This window comes from Pagrus major, chromosome 21 (assembly GCF_040436345.1).
Source record: "Pagrus major chromosome 21, Pma_NU_1.0".
In the NCBI taxonomy this organism is placed as follows: domain Eukaryota; kingdom Metazoa; phylum Chordata; class Actinopteri; order Spariformes; family Sparidae; genus Pagrus; species Pagrus major.
In genome coordinates this window covers 15,729,965-15,742,547 of record NC_133235.1, presented here as the reverse complement: position 1 = coordinate 15,742,547, position 12,583 = coordinate 15,729,965, and the positions used below count along the sequence as shown (strand labels likewise).

The 12,583-nt window shown below is 39.0% G+C and overlaps 1 protein-coding gene across 2 annotated transcripts in view; it reads right to left on the bottom strand.

Moving 5' to 3' along the window:
• ankrd12 (ankyrin repeat domain 12) overlaps positions 1-10,564 on the bottom strand; it is a 37,919-nt gene extending 27,355 nt beyond the window's left edge. The window contains exon 1 of one of the 2 annotated variants that reach the window (XM_073490625.1): positions 10,419-10,564. The gene's annotated coding sequence lies outside the window, so the exon portion shown is untranslated. The remainder of the gene's footprint in view (positions 1-10,418) is intronic. The other variant, XM_073490626.1, reaches the window with a different exon arrangement.
• Positions 10,565-12,583: the final 2,019 nt, after the last annotated feature.

Sequence of the window (12,583 nt, the reverse complement as noted above, 5' to 3'; positions counted from 1 at the left end):
ATAATCCAAGCATTAAGCTGTTGTGAGAGTCAGACATAATGTACTATGTGTCCTAAATGTGTATTCTTATGTAAGATTCAGTGCTGAACTGTTTCACAGCCTTATCCATCACTTAAAAGCTTCCATAAAAACAGGAAAAGCCCTAAATTTACAAGGCAGAGGCTCGGGGCATGGCTCGCACACAAATCAAAAGCCTCATAAAATAGCTAATGTTTGTACGTGAGAGGCGTAAATAGGGTTAACTTTACTGGCAGGAATATAAGGCTCAGCCCACTGAAACACGCCCATTAAATTGGTCCGGCAGAGACTCAGAGAGCCTTAAGAAGCCTACCGCCACTGCTCTGAATGTAGGTCAATGATCAGATACCCACGAAACGGACAAGAACAATGAAGCCTTTACTGCTGATTATGGGTTAAAAAGGAGGGGAGAGGGAATGGGGGAGGGATTAGACCAAAGGTTAGGACCTAGGCGTGGGTCTTGTTCTTATTTCCACCACAGCGTCAAGCTCACATGACTCAGTCAAACACTGGGGAACTGTTGCTGTTCAACTTTCAAGGAAACTTCAATATCAACAGCAAAGATTCAACAGATGAAGATTGAAAGCCTAATTCCAAATTCATACAAAAAACATAAACAACATGCTTATTTCATTGTAAACAGAACAAAAAAAAGCTTAAGATCCTTTTCAACTAGTGATGACAAGAACAAAATTAGCAATAGTCCACGATGTATCGGGTCAAAACAGCCCTTTCATATCTTTTGCACCAAGCAAATTAATATGAAATTGCCATGTCATGTTTGTTCCTGAAGCCACTTACTATAAAACATAAAAACATGGTATACAAGGTGTCACAACCACAAGGAATCATCAAGGAAGTTAATATGAGCAACCAGCAGGCCTCAGTCTGAAAAATAAACCACGAGGGAAATGCTGTGTCAGTTTTCATTACGACATTCAAGACATGACTCCATCTACACCTGCCACATCCTATTAGGCCTGATGAGATGTCGATCCGATCACAGGCCCGACACATGGCTGCCCGAGCTGTGCCAAAACCACAGCTTTACTGTGCCAGAGTAAGCCTCGGCGAGGCCAGCGTGTAAAGGTTGACACAGCATCTCCCATCTTCAGACTGGGAGGAATACGCAGCCGACAGAGCAAACCAAGTCTTTGATCAACAGTCGTGCAGCATGAAGATTAGTAGCAGTTTCATTTCAGTGTGTTCACTATCGGGCTGTTAAGACAGTGCAGATACACAAGAACACGCTCAGAGGGTTAACCGTTACTACTTTATTGTGCACATTAGTAACAATTGAAGTAAAAACAAACAGGTTGAAGTTCCCCCCCAAGTTTTTGTTGCACAATGGTACACTGGTTTCTAGGACAATATATCATCCAACAAAAGAAAGTATTGCAACTATTGACTATACTCTTATTTATTTTTCAAATTATTTTTTTTACCATCCGTTTGATTTATTGGAAAAATCACAATTTGTTTTATCACAATGTTCCCAAATAATCGTCTGTCAAATAACTGATAATATTGGCAGAACTTCTAAGTTTGTCTTTTTTTGACACTGCAGTCTTGATGCACAGGAAGAGAGAAAAATACTTCTCTTGCAGATAATAGCATTTGAGCTTGTGTGTTTCTATAGTCAGCACTGTATCGTAACCAACATATTCATATCAAAATTTCCTTGAGACATTGGGCATAATTTATTCCAACTGCTGTAAAATATGGACAGCTGGTCTGACAATCTCACATTTTAACACTCAAGTGCACTCAGTGTATCGTGCCACAATAAACACCATTTCAGACACAAAAGAAAACGCCTACTTCATTGTGATTTCAATGCGTTTTTGTCAGGACTGAGAAAAGGGTATGTTTTCACCTGGAAATAAGAAACACAAGACCAGTTGGGAAACAATTACTTTACATTAAGCAGCAACTACATTGGCAAACATGATGATGACTCAATGATGATATATGATGTTTCACCATAAGGTTAATACTAATATCATACAAACATCACTGATGCTGTCATCTTTTTCCATTGCTGCTATATGAACTGCAATAACAAAAAGAGTATCTTAATATTACCCAGGATACTGAGTTAATTTAACTCCCTTTGCTCTGAATTTGTTCAAGAGGGTGTTTAAATTCTTTTTCAATTTCAATATGTTCCAGTTTCGTCATATTCAACATTAGTCATCATGCTGTGCAATTTTGAACCTAATACGCAACAAGAAAAGTCTAATTATAAACATATTTGAGTGTATAGCAACATAAACAAGCACCCCTTGAATACATTGTAAACAAACATGTTCAACACAATGTTGTTTCACTTATTCTGTCTTTTAATATTTGTCAAGCACTTTCAAACTGCCTGTGTATGAACTGAGCTCACTATCATCCTAAATGTTGGTAAAATAGCTGATACAACACTGAGTCCAAAAGCCAACAATTTAAATATTCTTAAAAGAAGTTGGGCTTTAATGAAAGTGTTGTTAGAGTACACAACATGTCATGTTCTTGAAAATGTATGCAACAGATCTATTCATAGATGTGGCCGTGCTGTTTTTAAAAACAGACATGCATAGTGCAGAAACAGCATGAATAGTAAATCATACCGCTGTCAATGATCAACCAAATTTGACCACATTTCTGAAATACAATTCAAGGTCAAAGACATACTACACAAATTCCACAGTGAAAGGGAGTTACAACAAATCCAATCAAAAGACATGCCCAGAAATCATCCGTGAATGAAATACTCATTAACCTATTTTTCAGCAGGAGGGTCCTTGGCCCTCAGAAAGCATGGTCCCTGTGAGAGCCAGAGTAAACAGGATATGACTGCTTTCTTAGGCATCGGTTAAGTTAAACCAGCCAAGCAATGAACTATACCGATTGTCAAATAGTTTTTTCCCCTCTAAACTATCAATGCACTTACTTCCCTCACTACTCATTCATAAAAAGTAAACTTCAAGGCCTCATCAATAATTAAAAAACCGAGAACATTGGAATATTACAACCCAGCTTTTCCTTTCTCCTCCTTTCTGCGTTGTCATGCTGTACTCTTCTGCAGGAAGGTCAGTCTTTGAAAGCACATGGTGGATTATCATGGCAACATCAGCCGTTACGCACCGAGATATGCACTCAACGTACCAAACAAAAACAACGCTCGGCACACATTCAGCTCCTGGCAAAGGCTTGCACATGTTGTGCAATCAGGAGGCTCCACCCTCTTCACACAAAGATACACACACATGCACAAACGCATACTTGCAGGACCTCTCGAAGACGCAGCCGCTCGGCTGATGGAGCCAACTGCACATAGGCTCAGGCAAGAGGCACTTCATATCATAAATGGCACTAGTGTTTTCAGTCTTGTTTGAACAGCAACACAATAAACGTGTCCCGCAGCTTGAAGCGAAAGTGATACAGAGCAGAATTTTAAGCTGTCTGAAATAGAGGAAACAGATCATTTCTGCCCTCAGTGCTCGGCCTTCTGGGATTTTTATTTGATTTATTAAAACCAAATGTTGCTTTTTTACCTACCTCTGACCTTGTTAGGGAGATTCCTAAACAAACACTTGAATTATGAGCGACACACACACACACACACACACACACACACGTTAGCACTGAAGGGCAGCTGGTCTTCACTTTGCAGAGGAAGAAGAGTAAAACAAAACCTCTGACCGTTTTGGGGGCTTTCCCTGAAGATACTACCCTGGTGTGATCACTCAAAAAGAAGAAAAGAGGAACTGCATTGTACTTAAGTATTATGTACAAGGTCAATACTTTCGTAGCTTTATCAAAATTATAATTCTAATAGAAACCAGAATTCATAATATCTCTGTTGGTTAAGAAATGCTGCAAGATGGCACGAGGATTAGACCTGGAAGATAAAATAAAAGTCCCAACATCTCTCAGCCAGCTAGGCTAAGCCTCTCTTTAGCAGTCATACTGAGCCCTCTAATGCTTCAAATGAGAGTCGAAACATTCAGTGAGCTGGAGGAAATTTGTTTGTACACCATTACAGACCTGTGTAAACTGTGATATTTCATAAAAAATGTCTTTCTTTTCAGAGAGAATAATGATTATTTACATTTTTAACACTTTCTTATTCATGTCACTCATCTGCATTTATACCCCACCAACTCTATCTCGTTGTGAAGGTCACTTTCATACCCTGCCACCTCTTTATTTTTCTTTTCTTCAATTATGCAATATACCATTCAAAAATGTGCGATGCACAAAACTTTTGACGTAGACATAGGAGTGGGCAATCTGACGATTCTGGCTCATGATTCATCTTAAAAAAAGGTGTCCACAATCAAAACATTAGGCAAGTCATAAAATATCCTCGCTACATGAACAAACCAGCATGTGTTGAACTAGATGACTACACACATCGCCTCCTTTGCGGATTTATTATAAATAATGCAACTTGAGTTATAGCTAGCAGCATGGCTGATGAGAAGCTTGTGCCAAAAGATAACCATCTTTAATGCAATATTGCATTTTAATGGTGCAAATGGCAAAATTCATAGGGTAGATCAAGGCTAGCGCTAGTCTCCAGGGCATTTCAAAATTCATTAAAAAAAAGGCAATTTAGATCGTGATAATATTTTTTGGCCAGATCGTCCAACCCTACATCCGTCATATCCATCAGTCTGTTAGGAGATTCAACAAATTCTAAAAGGTCAAATTAATAATAATAAATAAATAAATAAAAGCATGTTACATCTTGTGCATCCATCCTGAAAACTAAAAAAGAAAACCATTCCAATGAAAAAAAATCCATTCTGTGACAAACACCACACTATGAGATACTGTATGTCCTTTCATATTTGCTAATGCTTTACAGGACCTTGGTCAATACCCTATTCTCTCACTAAGAGGCTTAAAGTCTGTCTGGAAAGGCTACAGCAGCCACAGTATGGTTTCCCAGTTACACATACAGTAGGTGCTTTCTGTGCCACTGTTTACCAAGAGAGGAAATCTTGAAAAGGATCAAAAGTAATTTAGCAAATTGGTCAGTTTAGTGTGACTGAACATAAGGTTGTAAAGACTGTTAATTGTACATACTGCAATTCAAATTTCCATTTGTTCACACTCTCTCTGCTTATATGAACATTTGTCTGGACTGTGCGTGTAAAACTGATGTGACTGTAGACCCTCCCTCATCTGATATTCAAGATCTGGCAGAAATTAGAGGAAAATCAGATTTTTGTGCATCCAGACCTGTCACTCATTGCATCCGGGTGAGATCAGAGGATGAATGTTGGCGCCGAATGTTGCCAAGATAGATGGAGAAAATAATATTTCAAACAGACCAAATCTACTCCCTGGCTGAAAGTCAAAGTTCTTCAGACTTGCACCACAGCAGGGCTGCAACAGTTTAACATCGGTACTGATTAATTTATCCAATTTTTTTATTAACTGACTACACAAAATACTATATTATCAAAAATACTAATTATAATATATAAGGAATATAAGGAAACCCAAATCCAGTGGCCAACTACATTTTGTAGGAGAATGTATCACAATTGAGCAGCTAACTGCAGTTAACCGTCTATTAAAATCCCATCTATGCAATCTCAAACATACACGACAAAAATTACAATGTATTTGCTTTAGTGGGAAGATTCTTTCATCAAACCAAATGCTCCCTATTTCTCTCCAAGTCACACCAACAAATGACACGAATGTGTTACACCATGTAACAAACTGTGCAAAGGCACTGAGGGGAGAATTCAAAACAAATCTAACGTGTGAGAGAAAGAGAAAGAAGGAAGGGAGATAGTGAAAGAAAAAGGGGCTTTGGAGGAACAACAAGCCTAAAATGAGTCAGTCAAGGAAACCCTGCTAGAAATGAAAAAGTGGAAATTAACACTTCCAAAAGAGATCTGACAAAAATACTGAACTCTCACAGAAAAACAGGCCATATTCTGCTGGCATTCATCAGTCAAGGTCAACAAATATTTGGTGATCGGTTGTTATTAAATTCACCCTACACATGATGTGCATGAAGAAAAATGATCATTCCCATGAATGGTAAATCGTATCGCAGATGCAATATCTATCAAAATAAACTCAGTATGATTTTTTAACATATTGTGCAGCCCTGTTATTTACTTATATACTTTGCTATTATTGTATTTATGGGCCTAATGAAAGACAAGGACATAAATGGAGATTATAAGTCTCAAAAGTCAGCTTAGTTAACAAATGTTTAGTAGTTGCAAGCGTGGAGGGTCGAGCTCACGCTTGTCACAGCCGCATGCTCGCTGTGCTGCATATGTGCACCCATAGCAAAAATGCTCCCTTGCTGTTTTTTATGTGCGCAGGTTTTGAGACTACATACCAGCCATAGAGGATCTCCATGTCTTGCTCTCTTTATCGGGCTTTTGCCTTCTTTACGGTAGTGCTGACGCAATGTGACCCTCTTTGGAATACTGATTTGGACATCAATTATCATGGAAAATATAGAAGCTTTGAAGCATTTGGGTCAATCCTAGCAATCACATTGGTCCTGTATAAATACCTTTGTCAGTGAGCCATTGGTTCAACCCTTAAGTGTAACACACCAGCCACATGAAATCAATGATGCCCTTAGAGCCCAGTGGAGGGGCCATGAAGACAGCTGAAGTAGTAAATGAACGGTAACCAAAATGTGCCACTCGATGGAGCAAAAGAGATAAATTTGCTCCTCATTTGGACCACCAAAGACCTTTGTAATGAGTGTATTTAAAGAATAAAAAATTGACCGTGCTGCTGTGATTTATTGCAGGGTCCACCAATGAATTCAAAGACCGGCTGTCTGCCAAGCCCAAGTTGACTCGCCACCAGGCATGAGTATTGAAATTTTTATATAAATGTGTTTTAATCTTTTTTTTAAACTATAATATGTTATACACACAGCAAACTCCTTTAAGTAGCATTGACAGATGTACGATAAAAAAACTTAATGGTGCGATAATTTTGCCCTCTGTGCAATGTATGATCAATAAGACCAAAATTGCTATAATGTACAATAATTTGACCAATTTCTCATGCTTACGTTCGTAATTGGGGTTTGTCTACACTGTTCCAGTATACTTTACTTCCTGACATGATCAGGAAAGTGAAACATGGATCCTTCATCTCACATGACCTCCTTCCAGCCAATCATGCTTGATGTAGCCTCTGGTGATGAACCTGATTCACCAGCATGGCTGTGAGTAGATTTGTGGGCATGTCAAAAATTGGTTTAAATACGTGTTCTGTTGAAATTACACTTTATTACTCATGTACAAAATTCTCCCCCAAAATACAACAATTTCAAGCCACTGGTTACAATGGTTTCACATTTCCCATCAGACAACACTGCTTTTAAGGGAATAACACAGCTCGTAGGTTGTGTGCGTGACATTAGCAAGAGAGCGATCAAGCGAGCGAGAAAGAAAGAGAAAGCGTGTGTTATAGTGAGTCTGAAGTTTACAGTAACGTGACAGCTGTGAACGTAGCAGTGCAGTGTGTGTACAGTTTGGACTATTTTTCGATGAACTCCTCAAGACCTAAGTCATGTTCCTGTGCCTTGCCTATATTTCCCAATACATGGTAAAAGATGATTAGTACTACATAGGTGTAAGATGTATCACAATTTTAGACGATCCAAAGAGTAAAATATATGTTTAAAGACACAAAATTAAGTGGAAATTAATGTCATATGACTCTTTCACTGCATTCTGAAGAGAATTCACTTCAGCAGAGGTTTACATAGAGGTTTAGAGTTGCAGCCTTTTCTAAACACGAGGCAACACAAAGACATGTTCTGTTATTTCAATGTCTAACACCTCTACGATGACTGAACGAAACTGAACTGTCGAACAATTGAGCGTGACAGCGGCAAATAAACAGATACACCTCAGCCTCAATGACACAACAAAAAGTACTGCAGTACTGATGCCAGAGTAGCCATAACACATTGCGAGAAACTGTATGGTGATGGAAAGTAATAACAATTACTTGACGTTCTGATCCTATCTCACACTACAACCTTTTGAATTGTGGGACTTCTCCTTCATCATCAGTCAGATCACAAACTGATGCATCCTCAGTTGCAAAGTATACTTGCTGCAGCTTTATCCATTATCATGCGATTTTGTTTTGGAGTATTGAGATATTAGCACAAACGGTGAATTTGTGAGTCAAATTACACTGGCACATTAACGAGAAGCTTGCTAATCTCACTACATACAATAAACTACAAACTGGTTGTGCAGGTCAACAATTGTGGCAACAGAGACCATGCTTACACCTGATACACTATAATAATAATAATAATAATAATAATAATAATAATAATAGGAGAAGAAGATAGTTTTACATGAAAACAGCTGATAGTCTCTACAATGCCAGGGCTATGACTTGCAACATTTTTGGTTTATTGTAGTGCCTACATAAAAAGGAAGTAATACCGCTTTTCTTAGCAGGTTTAAGTGGGATTTTTGACCAGTGGAAAAGGGGTATAAAACATCACAGACTACATGTTACAGTAAATGTCCTTTAGCTTATTAATGTTAAAATATTGTATGTCATGGAACACTAAAGTATGCAGGTTGACGTTCAACTCTAAGCACATTATCACAGTTTCAACAATGACTTCCTCCTCTCTGTTTTAATGTGTGATAATGACTGAAGTGACTAAGTTTAGTTTTTAGTTTTAACTGAAGTGAAAACCTACAATACTCTCAGACTTCCATGGTACTTTGTTTGAAAGGCCTTCCTTACAGCTTTTGAAAATGAGTTTCTGTATCTGTGCGAGAACATGTGATGACTAACTGGCCAAAAAACACAGACTGATGCCACAACCCAATAGCCTTAGTTCACGAAACAATCACTCAATAATTGTGTTCTATGTATTACTAACATGAGCATAATTATTTTGTGATCATAGGCAGAGAAAAGCAACAGAAAGGTTAGCTGTTCTCTTGTGATCACAAAAAGAAAAACACTAATTTCGAGATCACACAATTATTATTTTTTAATAGGAGAAATCACTTTCTTTACATTTCCTGACTATACCAGCATGGTTTTAGGCGTTCTCTTCCTCTGCCTTAAACGAGACATGAATATATTTCACATCTGACAAGTGCTGTTGTGTTTACAATCCTTGTGTTGTGTTGTTTTCCTTTCAATGATTATATTGCTAATGTATTTATATCTATGTCAAATGTATTATAAGTCAGTTGCAAAATAATTATTTCGCCTGCCCATTTATAAAAGTATATGAATATACTGTGTGTATGTAAGATGAAATAGCTTTTAAAATATTGGCAATTTTACCACGATTTGTTACTGCTTGTGATTTAAGGGTGTTTTTATAAGCTTCATTAAAGTCTGTATAAATTCTGTTTCTACTAAATAGCGCTTTAACTTTAGATATCTTAAATCTAAGGCTGACGTTGTGTTGGTTCAGAGCGGTCGTTGCACGGACTGCCATCTAAAAACAGGCTGCTTTTGTATCGAGCAACACACCCCCAAGATGTCACAGCCATTGGCTGGGAGGCGCAAGCTCCTGGTTATTCAAGCTATGCTAGTTCCTTGTATGAATTAGCAAATCAGAACAATATTATACGCTCAATTTTATAGCTAATCTGCCTGGAGCTAAGCTGGGTGTAAATAAAACGGTGGTGTTTGCGAGATCGTTGCAGACAACACCACCCACCTCACGGTAATGTCGCTCGTGGTTGCATTCAAGGCACAGACAGCAGTATGTTGTTGAGCGCTAAAATTTTCAACTTGGCTATCGTTAGTAAACATAACGAGCTGATGTATAATTAACGCTGTGCCCTGAAATGCGCCCCACGAGTAAATGTGTTGTGTAATGCGACTCCGTAGCCAACATTAGGAATATTCACGTTTGTGTTTCATGTTATAAAAGGCAATACTCAACACGAGAGCAGAGCACAGCCAGAGACAAAAGCCCACTGCAGCCCCCTCGCTGCCCTCACAACGTTCCCCCTCCCCAGCGCTTAATCTAGCTAGCTAGCAAGCTCGTCTCCAGCCCTACACAGCCTCGCTGGCTGGCTGACTGGGGCTAACCCAGCTCTCTCCGTCTCGCCCCGACATTTTCCTATTCTGTGCTCTCGCTTCAAAGCCAGCGAGTTACCAAAAGCAGAAACGAGTGAAATTTCAGTTTGAGAAGAGAAAGTAGTCAATGTGTGTAACGCACGTGGCACGCAACTATAGCGAGCCCACGCAGACACATAACATTCCATTTTCGCACGCAGTTTACTTCACGTTAGCTCAACATTAGCCTGCTCGCAGCAGAACTTAGCCAGATGGCTAACGTTAACTAGGATTTCCAGCCCTTATGATCCGCGGCAGTGAAACAACAAACCTCGTATTGCGCTTACCTTTACACTGGGTTACACGCTCCCACCGACTCATTCAGCTCCAGCTATATGTGAATATTGCGCAATATAAACAGTTATTTCCTAAATATTGGACGTTAACCGTAGCCTACGGCTGTGTGACGTTCATCGCTGGGTTTGAAAACATCCCAGCCGTTCGTCGCCCGTCCTCTCGGTGAAAAGCCCAGCAAAACATGCAAGCGTCGTTCTCATTGGTCGAGAGGAGACACGTGACCGCCTGAGCCCCCACAGAGCTTATAAGGCGTCCGTCTGCTGGATAGACTGAGAGGGGTACGTGTCAAACGATTTAACTCTTATTTGAGCGATTCTGTGAGTAAATCCGCACCTTTAATGTTTAGAGGGCTGTCTGTGGTTTCACATTCTGTCAGCTTGTGGCGTTTATAGCCTCTGTCGCTGGCTACAATCGTGTGAATTTGGACTGAAAGGAATGGATAGGGAGGACAGTAAGGGGGCACTTGACGTCATCTTTTCCGCTGCTGTGTTGCGGTCAGTGGGAATTTTCTCGAAGATCACGGCTGAGGTTATCAGCGGAATGGCGGCTCCTTTCGTTCTTGTGAACAGGGCTACACAGTCTAGCCATAATTTCATTGAGAAACTCGTGTTTTTAATTCACCCCCTCAGCCCGCCAACTCATTGTGTCGGCCAGCTTTGAATCGGTTGCGCAGTGACATTTGCATCATGGTGTATGTTGCGCGCATGCGTCATGATGCATAATATTGTATGTTGCGGAGCAGGCTTGAAAGTCGCTAGAGGAACCCGGAGTGGGGGAGGGGCACCGGCTAGACACGACAACGCCACCGGGGCGTGATGGAAGTGACAGGAGCAGTCGTAGGAGGGGGGCTGTGTGTTGAAGGCAAGAGGGTTTGTCATTTAATAGCTTCAAGATATCTGCAAGTCATGTATTGGTCAAAAAATCTATAAATCTATGAGGCCAAAATTTAATTTTGACTTGGCAAAGTGCTAATTAAAGATACCTCATCAATTTCTGATTAGTAGAAGTTAGGTTGCCATTAAGTTGTAGTCTCTAATCAATGATAGACATTACTCAAAATGAGTTAGGGATATTGGGATACGGGTGCATATGTGCATGGATATGCAATAAAAGTCAAATAAAATGTGTTGCAGTATTTTTGGGGACCAAGACACAAAAAAAAAATTCTGATAAACAAGTGAAACACTAAAATATCCATAACTAATTTACGGCCAGAACTACATTATGACTTGGCAGAGTGCTAAACAAGGATGTTTATCAAATTATTTAGTTGGGAGTTTAAATGAAGATTTCTTCTAGTTGAAACACAAATTCCAGTTATCACCAGTTCAGTTCTGACTAGAGGTCATTTTAATTATTAAATTGTAATTATTCACATTGAATGATACATTTCTTCTTGGATATTTGAAATTAGGATTATACTCAATATACTGTGCAATTCATTACGTCCAATTCCAGGTTATAGCCTGTGCAATGCAAGTCTCTGTGCAATTATATCCATCTTGGTCATATCTTTATAAACACTACTCAAAATGAGTTTGGGATATTGGGATATGGGTGCATGTATGCAATAAATCAGATGTGGCGCATTATTTTTGGGGACCAAAAATATTTACAAAACACAAAATAAAAAAAGTCACAGAATAAACAACCAAGTGAAATACTTAAATATCCCAATATCCCGAACTCATTTTGAGTAGCGTATGAAAAGCTTATAGTGTTTATAGTCTTTATTATTCTTATTTAATTTTTCTATTATTCTATTTTATGTCTCGTTTCATTTGTATGTCATTCAGTCCCCTTTTTTCCGCTGCTTCTGACTCATGAGCTGCTGTAACAAGTTAATTTCCCTTGTGAGGGATCAATAAAGTCTCATCTAATATGTGATAAAACGACTTCATTTGACATAATTTGATTAGTAATTCTGACTAGAAATCTGTAATTGGATATGTCTTCCATAACCGAGTTGTATTGAATGATTTCTGTTTTGGATGGTGGCCCTGTATGCAAACATTTTATGTGCCACAACTGCATGTGATAAATGCGAATGTCTCAAAATGCACTTGTATGAATATGCTGAATGTTTGTTAGTCTAGTTAAACCCTTTAAAAGTTTGTCTGAGAAGGCCTTCACTCAATAGCACTGACAATGAAAA